At 40.1% G+C, this 14,753-nt stretch overlaps 1 protein-coding gene across 3 annotated transcripts in view; it reads left to right on the top strand.

Annotated features, from left to right (window-relative positions):
- Window positions 1-14,753, top strand: part of LINGO2 (leucine rich repeat and Ig domain containing 2) — a 932,046-nt gene that overhangs the window by 577,955 nt on the left and 339,338 nt on the right. The window contains exon 1 of one of the 3 annotated variants that reach the window (XM_070742466.1): window positions 2,574-2,667. The exons of the other annotated variants lie outside the window; for them this stretch is intronic. The gene's annotated coding sequence lies outside the window, so the exon portion shown is untranslated. Of the gene's footprint in view, window positions 1-2,573; window positions 2,668-14,753 lie in introns of those variants that run through there. 3 annotated transcript variants of the gene reach the window in all.

The following is a 14,753-nucleotide window of genomic DNA, read 5'->3' on the forward strand; positions in this document are numbered from 1 at the left end:
ACTGTGAAATCTGTATATACTTCAAATGGAACAGAAAAGGCAGCATTCAAAGAGCAGGAAATGTTTGAAAGTAGATGCATGACAAATATGCTTTTAATTTATTTTTAAAGACTGGCGACATGATGTAGAAACGTGATCATCTAAGTCTGAGGTCTAAACATAACACGATTACATAGAGACCCTGTTCTGAACAGGTACAAGAAAATTGTATTTGATATGAACCACAGCTGTCGGCAAATTTTAATTTTTAAATTCAAATTAATTTTCAAAGCAAAAATTGCCTGGTCAATAGAACAAAAATGCCCCCATTGAAGGGGAAGAAAACCTAGCCTCTATTTTGTTTGGTCCTTTGTGCATTTTTATGGGCATAGGTTCCTTGAAATTTTTTACCTTCTTCCTAGCTTCTGAAAATAAATGCCAAAAGTTTCTTCACTGCATGATTGCACTCAATCAGGGATTGCATAGGGAATGTGAACAATATTGTGCTTCTCCTTTGGCAGATTTGGCATGGTGACATTAGAAATGTAGACTTCCAGACTGGAAAACAAATGATAAATGCTGCCCATTGTCAGGCAGGGGAATATTCCCTTTTTGGCTTCAGTGTTGGTACTGTCATTGTCTACCAGATGTTCACACCAAGACTTTAGCTTGCATCTTCTGTAGTCGCTCACACATAATCAGCTTGAGTTAGGAATGACATTTAGTATTATTTTATAAGATATTGGCACCTGTCTATGAATACCCCTAACCCTCTGTAGTATTTTTGCAATATTATGCAATTTGTTTGAAGTAAAGATACAATGTACTAGTTCCTTTACTAAATAAAACATCTGCCGATTTACAAGGATGTTGCATTGCAGAATGATACCCTTGTGTGTGGGGAGAAGTACTGTGTAGTTTTCTTCTAAAATTTGATGGATGCTGTCATATGTATAATTGTCAGAAGGTTGTTGGGTACTTAGGAGCATTTACATAACAATTCTGTCAAGCCCATCACAACCATAGAAGAAGATTAAAACTCCCCAGCTTTGTCAATTTGCTACCCTAATTGTCTTGCTATAAATGAGTTTCACCAAGTACACTTTTTACATTAATAGAGCTGATTGATCAAGAGCATGTTTGGTTTATAAAATAAATGGGGAATGTATTTGGGAAGCTGCAGTTACTTGGGCTCTTTTATGAAACCAAATTAATCTGAATTAAATATAAGCGCCATAAAGATTACAATTCAAAAGTTCTATTAATACATTTAAAATGTATTTCATAACAGCATTTTTCTATTATGCACCTATAATTAATGTGACTGTAAATGTGTTGAAAATGAGACAAATGAAAGTTTTAAAAGCATTCAAGCTGCCCTTTAGTGGAAATCACATTAACATACGTGAATGGTTTTATTGTTTGCGCATTCCAACTGGTTATCAAATCAATCAAGACTAAATCTACAGTGTAAGGAGGAAAAAATAGCATTCTTTTGCAATTGCAAAGTTGCTTTTCATTTTCCTTAAAAAATGTTGGTATTCTCACCCCCCCACCAGCTTCTTGCTTTTATAGATAAGTTATAAAACATGGGAATTTGATAGTCTGAAAAGCCATCTGATTTTTGGCTATTAGACCCGTTAACTATGTTCTTCTTTGCCACAGAAGTAAACTGGGGTCAAAATTGAATTCCCAAATCACTGTGAACCCGAGTTTCTAAAACTGCATCGCTTCATAGTTAGATTTCAAATACTAATAAAAAAACCTGGAAATTCATTTTGACCCTGCGAAAATAAAAGAAACAGAAGCACAAGACAGATGTATTTTTGAACTTCCCATGCAACTTGTATTTAAGAGAACAGCCCAGGAAAGCTGAAGAGGAACTTAAGCACTTTCTTTTTGATTGTATCATCCTGTACCAGATAGCTTAAAGGGTATTGCAGCAAAAGACAGAGATGCCTAAGGCACTTTGTAGTCCACAGATTTCACAATCTGAAATCCCAAAGCCAGATTCAGTGTCTTCAAATCTTGGATGCATGCCCCAAGTCCTTTCAATTGTATGTTTAAAAATATTGAACTGTACTTTTAAAATGTGATAGAGAAAGCAAATTATTAACGGCATGGGGAATAATCGTGTTGACTGTATTCAATTAATTTGCACAATTAAGTTGCATATGTGCATAATTACAGTGTCTGTGCCGATTTGCATTGCCTTGGTTACAGCCCATCTTGACTCTATGCAGGCCACATTTGCAAAGTATCTAAAAGTCATTGCTAGTGCAAAATGGGCATGTAAAAGCTTTGTTGTTATTAAACCCTTAAACAGTTAATATTCAGCCACCCAGAGAAACAGCTCTTTTGTTGTAAATCTTTATTGGTGTTAAGTCTCTGGTTTCCAGACGCGGTGGATTTTTTTTTTACTGGCGCTCTGTAGGCATGGCTTATTTTGTGGGTATAGCTTGATGGTCATGAGATGCATTTGTGATCATATGACTGGGTGGGAGTAGTTTGACAGTCATGTGACTGGTCCTAACTTACCTCACTGCTTATTTATTTCCTCCTGCACCACATGGCAAAAAAAAACAAAGCCAAAAAACAGATGGCGACCGTACGCACAGTGCCAGAACTCGGCTTCAGTTCATGCTCAGAAAGAAAAAAGTCTATGGACAGGGGCGGCATACAAATCTAGTAAGTAAGTAAGTAAGTAAGTAAGTAAGTAAGTAAGTAAGTAAGTAAGTAAGTAAGTAAGTAAGTAAGTAAGTAAGTAAGTAAGTAAGTAAATAATAAAATAAAATAAAATAAAATAAAATAAAATAAAATAAACATTGTAAAAAAAGAGATGGCACCCATGGACCAGCACCAACCAATCTGGTTCAGTGTTTCCAGCACACAACAGACAGCCTTCTGTATCATTCCCAGATTAAAAAAATGTGTTCTCAGGACACTATTTTAAAAATAAATGTGTACAGACACATTTCCTTCACTAGTCAATTTTAGTACTGTTGTTTAAATTTAATATTTTATATTCCTTGGTGCTCTCTGAGTTTCATTGTTTGCTAATGATGTTTCATTACTCAACTAGGTAAAATCATCAATGTGAATAAGTGTGGGTTTTATTCCCTATATACTGTAGTAGTTTTCCCTGCTAGTTTGGTGGGGATGTGATTTTCTTCTTGGCAGTTCCTTGATTAGGGTATTGTTCTTTTATTGTTCGTTTGTCTGGTGTTCATCCCTGCTACTCTGGGTTTTACCTGCTGAAGTGCATGTTTTTATTTCCTTCTTAGCTTTTTTATGGTCAGGTTGAAATGTATTTAAATGTGGTTTATCTCTATGTGTCTGTTGATGACTCGCTTGTCTAAGCAGTAAACTTGCAGGAATTTCCTAGTGTAGCATTCTTTTAACATAGTGAATCTGCTACTAAGTAACCAGTTAAATGAGATTAAAAAACAGCTTTTCTGGATTAAGAACAGGCACATACAGTTCATGCTACTTTCTAAATTGCTTTTGATATTTTGAATTACTCCGGGGGCATCTGCCATGATTGCTTTATGAAGATGAAATGTATGAAGAACAGGATTAAATGGTTCATCTGGATTTAACTGTATTATTTGTAAGAAAGCATTTTATTTTTGTTCAAATGGAAAGCTGGAAAGTTACCATATAACTTTCCTTGATTTTTGTGAGAATTTCACAAAGGACAGTATTGCCATTGTGTAAATACCAGTGTAAATACAAGTATTGCCATTATGAAATTTATTATTATTGTTATTAAAATACTGTGTCTTTAGTTCTCTTGTTAACCAAGTTATACTGTACATTGGTATCTCTACCTAAGAACACCTCTACTTAAGAACTTTTCTAGATAAGAACCGCGTGTTCAAGATTTTTTGCCTCTTCTTAAGAACCATTTTCTACTTAAGAACTGAGGCTGGAAAAATTTCCCAGGAAATTTGAAAGCGGCACAAAGACCCGGCCAGTTTCCTGCCATTTCCTCTTTAATCCCGTCCTTCTTGGGTTTTCCTGGGTTGCCAGAGGAGCGTTTTGGTGGCGCTTAAGGATGCTTTGGCAGTCCAGAGTGAACAAAGCATTTTCCTTTCTCTGGGCGCTTGGAGAGGGAATAAACCTCTGCCAGCACCCAGATAAAAGAAATACTCCCGTCGCTCTGGGCAGCTCAGAGGGAACGGGGCGTTTTCCTTTCTCTGGGCACCGCCTCAGACTCCCTCTTTTTTTTTTTAAGCCTTAAAGTTTTGGATTTTTTTTATTCCCTTCACCTCACCTTCTTCCTTCGGCAGCGACTCTCCTCCTCCTCTTCTTCCTTCTCCTCCTGCCACCCAAATTCCAAACTTTTTTTCTTTCCTAATGGGTTTGCACACATTATTTGCTTTTACATTGATTCCTATGGGAAAAAATTGCTTCTACTTACAAACTTTCCTACTTAAGAACCTGGTCACGGAACGAATTAAATTCTTAAGTAGAAGTATCATTGTACATCTGTGATGTTGAACCTATGGCCCACGAGCCACAGGTAGCAAGCAGTAACCTCTCTGTGGGCACATGAGCCATTGCCCCAGGTCAACTCTGCTGCACATGCGCGCACGCTCCCCACCGGGAAGCTGGTCCTTAGGTCTCTGGAATGCATGCGCCTGGGGGGATGTATGAGGGAGCCATTCATACTTGCATGGAGGGTATGAGGGGGAGCATATGTGCATGTGCAGGGAGTGGTGCACATGCAGGGGCTGCGCATGTATGTGCAGATTACTGGTGCATGCACAAGCACCACACGTACATTGCATTTGGGGGTTTCGGGGGCATACATGTACATTCAAGCACACACACATGTTCGCTTTGGGCACTCAGTTCAGAAAAGGTTAGCTATCACTGCTTTACATCATTCTTCCAAATCAAGTTAAATAATAGTAAAGAAATAGATTGTATTCCGTTTTCACGTTAAGCACTCATTTCCTTTTATCATAACATTTTCTTCAAGTGTCAAATTTCATTTAAAAACCCCATTGCCTATTGATTGACATTGAAAGAAATATATAGACTCTCCGAGTCTTCGGAGAGGGGCGGCATACAAATCTAATAAACCATAACTAACTATAACTATAATATATAATTGCATTAACTCGAGATAATATAATATATAATTACATTAACTCGAGAAGGGCAGCATAGAAATCTAATAAATAAATAAATAACAGAAAGAATTTATTTGCAATTCTTCCTTTTTCATATTAACCAATATATAATCTGAAAGTCTCTCTCTGCCTTTCTCTCTTTCTTTATACATTTACTTTGTTACTTATTGGGCTCATGACAGATGCTATTTTCCCTTCCTGGAATATTCCCAGACAATAAAATTTCTCACTGATTTTGGTTTAGAATACTAAAAATATTACTGCATCTAAATATAAGCTAGAGAATAGCAACCTCCAGTCTGCTTTATTTTTCTAAAAAAAATACCCTGAAATTATTCAACAATTTAGAAGCCTTTGACAGAAAATGAAAAGAAACCACTATATTTGCCATAACTATCAAAAAGAATATTTGAAAGCAAAGTTAAAAGGGGCTTAAATGAATCAACCCTTCTGACAAATAAAAATGAAACAAGTGGTATTAATAAATACAAAAGAAAGCAGGCAGTCAAATAAGCATATATATGATAATTCCATTACAATATGGAAATTCTAAATGATAATACATCTAAATCAGTATGTTTCCTGATGCAATAGAGATGTTTCAGGTCATTCCATCTCTATGGTCTCTATTTTCTCATTGAAAATGAGACCTATGACCCCTCTGGTCAACTGTTTAGCTTTCCAGAAAATGCCATGTTATTCTATTATTCTGCCATTATAGTGATCTTCACACATGTGCTTTTGTATTTTAGCACCAGGAGAAAATCACTATTTTTTAAATTTTTATTGTTGGAATGGAAGTTTTGGGGATGAGTGTGACTATGATAAGCTATGATTAAGCTAACAACCAGCATGTTTATATTCTAACACTAGATGAGTACCAAGTTCCATTAGGCATCCATATTTCTCCACCTTGTTAAGTAGATTTACTTTTCAAATGGCTTAATTTAATTATTGGGACCATGGCACAAAGATATCTTGAAAAGCATATAATGGAATTGAATTTCAATAGCACTGTCTTTTCCAAAAGAGTAAAACAGTAAACAGAGACAGGAGAGCCAATAAAATCAGAAGTGTTCACTATATAAATAAACTAGGATCTCAAGTTGTAAGTTGAGATAAATGGATCCAATACCCTAAAAATCAGCAAGAAAGAAACATGTTTTGGGTTGTTCTTCAGTTAGTAGAGTAGAATAGAATAGAATAGAGCAGAATAGAATTCTTTATTAGCCAAGTGTGATTGGACACATAAGGAATTTGTATTTGGTGCATATGCTCTCAGTGTACATAAAAGAAAAGATACATTTGTCAAGAATCGTGAGGTACAATACTTAATGATTGTCATAGGATACAAATAAGCAATCAAGAAATAAGCAATATTAATATAAATCATAAAGATACAAGCTACAAGTTACAGCCATACCGTCATAAGTGGGAGGAGATGCGTGATAGGAATGATGAGAAGACTAATAGTAATAGTAATGCAGACTTAGTGAATAGTTTGACAGTGGTGAGGGAATTACAGTAGTACCTCTAGATACGAGCTGCTCCACATGCGAGTATTCCAAGTTACGAGCTGAGATGCGAGCAAAATTTCTTTTCGACACCCGAGCTCAAATTCGGGATATGAGCTGAGCGTCCACTAGGTGGCGGAAGAATTCCATTTTTTCCAGTTATCTCGGTGCGAAAAGCCAAATCTAAATGCATTCGTTCGAGATACGAATTGATCGACATACGAGGTCGGTTCTGGCACGAATTAAACTCGTATGTCGAGATACCACTGTATTTGTTTAGCAAAATGATGGCATTTAGGGAAAAACCTGTCATTGTTTCCAGTTGTCTTAGTGTGCAGTGTTCTATAGGTGGTTTTGAAGGTAACAATTTATGTCCAGGATGTGAGGGTCTCCGCATGTGCAGAAGAAAAAAACTTTTTTAAAAAAAACGATGGTGGCACCCATGGACTAGCATCAGCTGAGCCGATTCAATGACATCATCATGACATCACCAGCAGGCCCCTATCAGCTCAGGTGAACTGGGAGGAACCCAACCCGGCACAGTGGTTAGAATGCAGTATATTTCAGACTAACTCTGCAGCTTGGAATTTGATTCTGATGGGCTCAAGGTTGACTTCCATTCTTTGGTAAAATGAGGACCTAGATTGTTGGGAGCAATATGTTGACTCTTTGGGTGGACTGTGAAGCACTGTGGAGCAGGCAGTATAGCAGTCTTACTTGCTATGGTTGCTATTTACTGTCTACGCTATTTATTTATTTATTTTATTTATTCATTAGTCCAATACATAAATACATAGGAAGAAAAATAGACGTAGTAATATAAATAAGGGTAAAAGTGAACTTATAGGAGAGGATATATGAAAGGAAGAAAATATATATGAAAAGCGAGAGAAAGGAAGACAATTGGACAGGGGACGAAAGGCACACTAGTGCACTTATGTACGCCCCTTACTGGCCTCTTAGGAACCTGGAGAGGTCAATGTGGATAGTCAAAGGGAGAAATGTTGGGGGTTAGGGGTTGAGACGATAGAGTCCGGTAATGAGTTCCACGCTTCGATAACTCAATTGTTGAAATCATATTTTTTACAGTCAAGTTTGGAGCGGTTCGTATTAAGTTTGAATCTGCTGCGTGCTCTTGTGTTGTTGCTATTGAAGCTGAAGAAATCATTGACCGGTAGGACGTTGCAGCATATGATCTTGTGGGCAATACTCAAGTCGTGTTTTAGGCGCCGCAGTTCTAGGCTATCTAGGCCCAGGATTGTTAGTCTATTTTCGTAGGATATTCTGTTTCGAGTGCAGGAGTGAAGGGCTCTTCTGGTGAAATATCTTTGGACATTTTCAAGGGTGTTGATGTCTGAGATGTGGTATGGGTTCCAGAAAGATGAGCAATAGTCCAGGATGGGTCTGGCAAAAGTTTTGTAGGCTCTTATTGTAGCAATTGGTTGAAATATGAGACTTTGACTCAACTACCCATTGAATGTTGAAATAGGAATGTCTACTAGTCTGTAAAAAAATATTTCATAGTGGTTGCCAGGAGACATTAATGTCACGTGGATATTTAAAACTTCAAACTTAATTCTAGCTGTTCAGTCTCAGATCTTCATGTATGATTCAAGAAGTGGGTTATGGATATGACACGACAGCATTTAAAATCTTATTTTTATACTTGAAGGGACTTTATGATCCTTGTTTTCAGAGTATAATTATAATTAATGTTCTGATTTCTCTTTAACCTGTGTGGCCTTTATTTCCTGACATGTGTCTTTCTGACCTCAATTTGGATCTAGTGTAATACTAATTATGTTTTGGAGAGTAGTACAAGAGTTGGCCGATTGAGATGACATATAAACCCTGCAAGCAAATATTAAAATGTTATCCTCCCCACTCTGGGGGAACAAAAATGACAATAGGATACTTTAAAAGGGGAAATTTAAAAAATACAGGTGGTCAAAATATAAATTTCAAAAGGTTCTAATACTTTATTTATAGAGTATTGGAAGTTTGATCTACTGATCTTCCTAAAATAGAAATACAGTGAACCCTCGAGTTTCGCGTGTTCAAGTATCGCGAAAGGGCTATTTTGCGAGTTTTCAACCAGGAAGTAAACTCCACCATCTGCGCATGCGTGCCCTTCCACGCATGCATAGATGGTGGAGTTTCCCCGCCGGGCAGAGGCTTCCCTGGGTCTTCCCCCTCTTGCCCCCGTAAGACCCCAGCGGCGGCGCGAGCAACGGCGTGGGCGGGCGGGCGGCACGCGCTTGGGGACATCCCAGCTCCGCTCCCCAGCTGGGGAAAGCGCGCGCGTTTGGGGACTCCCTAGATCCGCTCCCCAGCTGGGGAGCGGATCTAGGGAGTCCCCAAACGCGCGCGCACCCCAGGCGCGAGCAACAGGGTGGGCGGGCGAAGGGCGGGCGGCAGTGGAAGCAAAAACACTATCTGCGCACGCGCAGATGGTGTTTTTACTTCCGCACCGCTACTTCGCTAAAAATCGATCATCGCGTGGGGTCCTGGAACGGAACCCTCGCGATGATCGAGGGTTCACTGTACTCCTTTCCTTTATTCTCCTTCCCACATAAACTGCAGCTACATTTACACTTTCACTATCACCTGTTACATGCTAATGAACATATTTTCAAGTGTCAACAGCACCACCAGAGCCAATCCATACAATTAAGGCAAATGCTTGGTTCCAGTAAAGTTCAAAAATGCTTGAATGCCACCAAATTAGGCAGCTCTGTTATCACTGCAGAAAAAAGAAAGAACGAAAGAAAGAAGAAAAGAAAATATTTTTTCCTCTAGATATGCCTATCTAAATGATGTTACCACAGACATTTCTTGCCTCTAATATTCATTTCTATAAAAGCATGCTCGTAGCTTCATTTTGTTGCATGTACCTTAAAAATTCACAATATTTTATGATTTCCATCAGTTTTTCACTTGCCCTTCTTCTGCTGCCCCCCTTATTTCACATTTTTTAATTGTAAGGGTCTTAAGTGTATCATTTAAAGCAGGTGTCTCCAACCTTGGCAACATGGGAGTTAAAGTCCACCAGTCTTAAAGTTGCTAAGGTTGGTGACCCCTGATTTAAAATGCCATATACTTTGTTGAACTTCTGTTTAGAAAGTTTGCTATTAAAGTATCCAGGGATGGACTGCTGCCCGGACGGGAGGGGTGGGATGCAGGGGGGGTAGCAAAAATGGAGATCCATCCCAGAGCACCCATTTTGCACTGAAAGATGTTGAAAGAAAATGCAGGGCGTCCTGCATAAGCCACACCCACAGTGTGTAGTAAAAGTTTTGGTAGCCCTTCACTGAAAATATCTAAACAGCAATTAGTAAAAGCTGTTTAGGGGAACATGGACTACAATTCACATGACTTGAGCCTGTGAGTATACAGCCGCCCCGAGTCTACAGAGAGGGGCGGCATACAAATAAAATAAAATTAAAAAAGGAAGGAAAGAAAGAAAGAAAGAAAGAAAGAAAGAAAGAAAGAAAGAAAGAAAGCCCTCCCGATGACACTAAACTACAACTTGCAATAACCCAAGACATAGTCCTTAGTGAATTATCAGGAGACATTATTAAGCAGTTTCTAACACACTAAACCATGAAGACCCTTGAATTAGTTTCAATTAGTTGATAAAACATCTGTTTTGCCAGATCGAAATTTTTACTGTCTTTCATAGAAAAGATAATGCACTGTGTTTAATGATTAAGCTAGTGTTTTGTGACACCATGTAGAATAGAGGGTTGCACAACCCTAATTCCAGCATCAGCATCTAGCCCACTATTGACATTGGACATGGATACCCTGCAGTGCAGTGATGCTAAATTAAAAATGATTGAAATTGCAATGAACTGCCACAGTCCATTATTATGATATAGCAGGAGAGGAAAAAACCCCTCATTCTTCAGAGTTTTTGCAGTTCAACTTTGCTGGTAATCTGTGTGTAGTTGATCCCATTGTATAAGAGCAGTGTTGAGGTCTGGACCCCTTGGTTGGTATGTGCACCTGGGCGAGTACTAACAGTGTACCAAATGCAGAAGCACATGATTTGGGGGGCAAAGAGTAATTACATTTTTTTATTTCTAAGTTTGGTTTCAGTCTTTTTGCCGTGAACACATGCTTGAAATTAACTAACAAGCACTCTAGAATTACACTATATGTGGATATGATTTCTATTTCCTATTTCTATTTGTTGTATTCTTGTATACCCTGTCTCTCCACCCCCACCCCATCCAGGAAGCTTTACTCACGTTATTCTCACTGTGGATTTGATTGATCTTGGAAGAAATGACTTGAGTATACAGATAATCATATTCTATTCCATCATTGCTGCTTATGCCCCCGAGAGTCTAGGTTCATATATCCACTAAGCCACGGACCTTCCCTTGTTCAATGGAGTCATACATCATGTGAAAGCAAGTCCAAGGACTTTATGCTTAGAATGATTTATAAACCCACTCAGTGACTAATCTAAGATCAACCAGTGGAACATCCAAAAACGTCACCTTTTGACTGGCCCAATCCTAATTTAATATTTTAGCCACTGTGCCAATTTAACTCTCTCCGTCCCCCACTATTCTTTTCTTTAATCATCTGCCCTTTGTCAAATACCATGTTTTGGCTATGAAGTTTTCATTGATTATAATTAGCATCTCAAAGTGAATATGTGCAACACAATGAACAGAGACTAGTAATCCCACATTCATTATTCACTGGAAATGGTTAGCCCTGGAGTATTTTTCATAGGTAAATTTTCTACTCAACTGCACTTGCCAGCTTACAAAACAAGTGAATCCACAGCATAATTATTATAATTATTTTTCACCTCTTTCCATTTTCACCTTGCACTAACTGGCACTCTCCACAGCCAGCATTTTTTTTTTCATTATTATTAGCTTGTTTGGCTAATAAAATCTATTTTGTTGTACATGTGTAGCCCAGAGAAACTTCTAATAATGCAATGGTTTAATGACTTGTTCAACAATGATCATTTTAAGTAAAACAAATAAAATTTAAAAAGTTGTGATTATTACCAACCCTAGCACCAAGAGAACTTTCTGTTGATATGTCAGAACTGCTGTCTTTCGGTGATATTATTTATTGATTCTTAATCATAATAATAATAATAATAATAATAATAATAATAATAATAATAATTTATTAGATTTGTATGCCGCTCCTCTACGAAGACTCGGGGTGGCTCACAACAATAATATTAACAGTATACAATGTAACAAATCTAATATTAAAAATTATCTAAAACCCATCATTTAAAAATCACACAACACAAGCATACCATACATAAACTATATAAGCCCAGGGGAGATGTCTCAATTCCCCCATGCCTGGCAATATACGTGGGTCTTAAGTAATTTGCGAAAGACAAGGAGGGTGGGGGCAGTTCTAATCTCTGGGAGGAGTTGATTCCATAGGGCCGGGGCTACCACAGAGAAGGCTCTTCCCCTAGGGCCCACCAGACGACATTGCTTAGTTGACGGGACCCGGAGAAGGCCAACTCTGTGGGACCTTATCGGGCGCTGGGATTCGTGCGGCAGAAGACGATCCCGGAGATATTCCGGTCCGATGCCATATAGGGCTTATAACATTAACCGGGAAAATAAATATAAACCTAGAGCAGGGATGGCGAACCTTTTTTTTGCCCGGGTGCCAAAAAAAAGCATGCAGGCGTGACATAGCACATGAGCGCGGGACCACACCCATAATGCAATGCCCCCATGCATGCACAAACAAACTCTCCCCCATGCTGTGCCCCCCGTGCATGCACATGGACATCACTGAAGCCTCTGGACTTCCAGTAGGTACATAGGGCAGTTTTTCGCCCTTCCCAGGCTTCAGGGGATTTTCCTGAAACCTGGGGAGGAGAAAAATGGCCTCCCCTTGCCCTCTGGAATGCTGAAAAACAACTGGCCGGTGCACCCATGTGCACTGCAGCTGGCATAGGTCATCGCCTCTCATGCCCTCAGATATGGCTCCACATGCCACCTCTTGCTCTTGTACCATAAGTTCGCCATCACTAGAGGTCAATTTCTATTTCATTGTAATGGTATCAGCAGAATGCAGTAAGAGAAGCCAATAAAGCGAGGGGGGGGATTAAGAAAAAGTAATCCTCAATTTACGACTACTACACTCAATATGTAGTACTCAATGGAACTGCATCTACATGGCGGGAAGTATGCAGTGGAGTACCCTAAGGTTCTTTAGGCCCAGTACTCTTCAACATCTTCATCAATAACATAGATGAGGGGATTGCTGGAGAGCTCATCAAATTTGCAGATGACAACCAAACTGGCAGAAATAGCCCACACTCCAGTAGACAGTAGACAGTGGAACTCATTACCTGACTCAATAGTGTCAACCCCTAACCCCCAACATTTCTCCCTTAGACTATCCATGATTGACCTCTCCAGGTTCCTAAGAGGTCAGTAAGGGGTGTACATAACTGCACTAGTGTGCCTTTCGTCCCCTGTCAAATTGTCTTTCCTTTATCTCATATATCATATATATTTTCTTCCTTTCATATATCTTCTCCTCTATTTTTATATATTTTCTTTATATACAGTAATACCTCATCTTACGAACCTAATTGGTTCCCGGGGGAGGTTCATAAGACGAAAAGTTCATAAGACGAAACATTGTTTCCCATAGGAAACAATGTAAAATCAATTAATATGTGCAATGGAAAAAAAACACAAAAAAACACCGCCGCCCGGCTGTCACCTTTTGAAACAGCCGGGGGGCTTCTCAGCGTCCTCCTGAACCCAAACGCCAAACCTGAACTTCCGGGTTCGGTGTTCGGGAGGCCGCCGAGAAACCCCCCCGGCTGTTTTAAAAGGTGACAGCCGGGCGGCGGGGCTTCGCGGCCGTGGGTTCGTAAGAAGGAAAAAGTTCGTAAGAAGAGGCAAAAAATTTCTGAACCCTGGGTTCGTATCTTGGGTTGTTCATAAGACGAGGGGTTTGTATCATGAGGTACCACTCTTCTCCTCTATTTATATATATTTTCTTTATATCTATTACTTCATGTCTATTCTCTTCTATAGGTACAGTGGAACCTCAAGATACGAACCTAATTGGTTCCAGGGGGAGGTTCGTAACACGAAAGGTTCATAAGATGAAACATTGTTTCCCATAGGAAACAATGTAAAGTCAATTAATCCGTGCAACAAAAAAACCCCCCGCAAAAAAACCGCTGCCGCCCGGCTGTGACCTTTTAAAACAGCCGCGCGGCTTTCCAGCAGCCTCTGAACGCCAAACACGGAAGTTTGGGTTTGGCGTTTGGCTTCCGGAGATGGCTGGGAAGCCGCGCGGCTGTTTTAAAATGTCACAGCCGGGCTGGGGGGCTTCCCAGCAACCCCCCCAGCCTGGCTGTGACCTTTTAAAACGGCCGCGCGGCTTCCCAGCCATCTCACAAAGCCAAATGCCAAACCCAAACTTCCGCGTTTGGCGTTCAGAGGCTGCTGCAAAGCCGCGCGGCTGTTTTAAAAGTTGACAGCCAGGCTGGGGGGCTTTGCAGCAGCCTCCAAACGGCAAACGCGGAAGTTTGGGTTTGGCGTTTGGCTTCCGGAGATGGCTGGGAAGCCGCGCGGCCGTTTTAAAATGTCACAGCCGGGCTGGGGGGCTTCCCAGCAACCCCCCCAGCCCGGCTGTGACCTTTTAAAACGGCCGCGCGGCTTCCCAGCCGTCTCCCGAAGCCAAACGCCAAACCCAAACTTCCGCGTTTGGTGTTCGGAGGTTGCTGCAAAGCCCCGCCGCCCGGCTGTCACCTTTTAAAACAGACGCGCGGCTTCCCAGCAGCCTCCTAACGGTTCAGAAAAAAATTGCCTCTTCTTACGAACTTTTTTCGTGATACGAACGCCAAACCCGAACTTCCAGGTTTGGCGTTCGGAGGCTGCTGGAAAGCCGTGCGGCTGTTTTAAAAGGTGACAGCCGGGCTGGGGGGCTTCCCAGCAGCCTCCGAACGCCAAACCCGGAAGTTCGGGTTTGGCGTTCGTATCACGAAAAAAGTTCGTAAGAAGAGGCAAATTTTTTCTGAACCCCGGGTTCGTATCTTGAGTTGTTCATAAGACGAGGGGTTCGTATCTTGAGGTACCACTGTATT

This window comes from Erythrolamprus reginae, chromosome 2 (genome assembly GCF_031021105.1).
Source record: "Erythrolamprus reginae isolate rEryReg1 chromosome 2, rEryReg1.hap1, whole genome shotgun sequence".
Taxonomy (NCBI): Eukaryota; Metazoa; Chordata; class Lepidosauria; order Squamata; family Dipsadidae; genus Erythrolamprus; species Erythrolamprus reginae.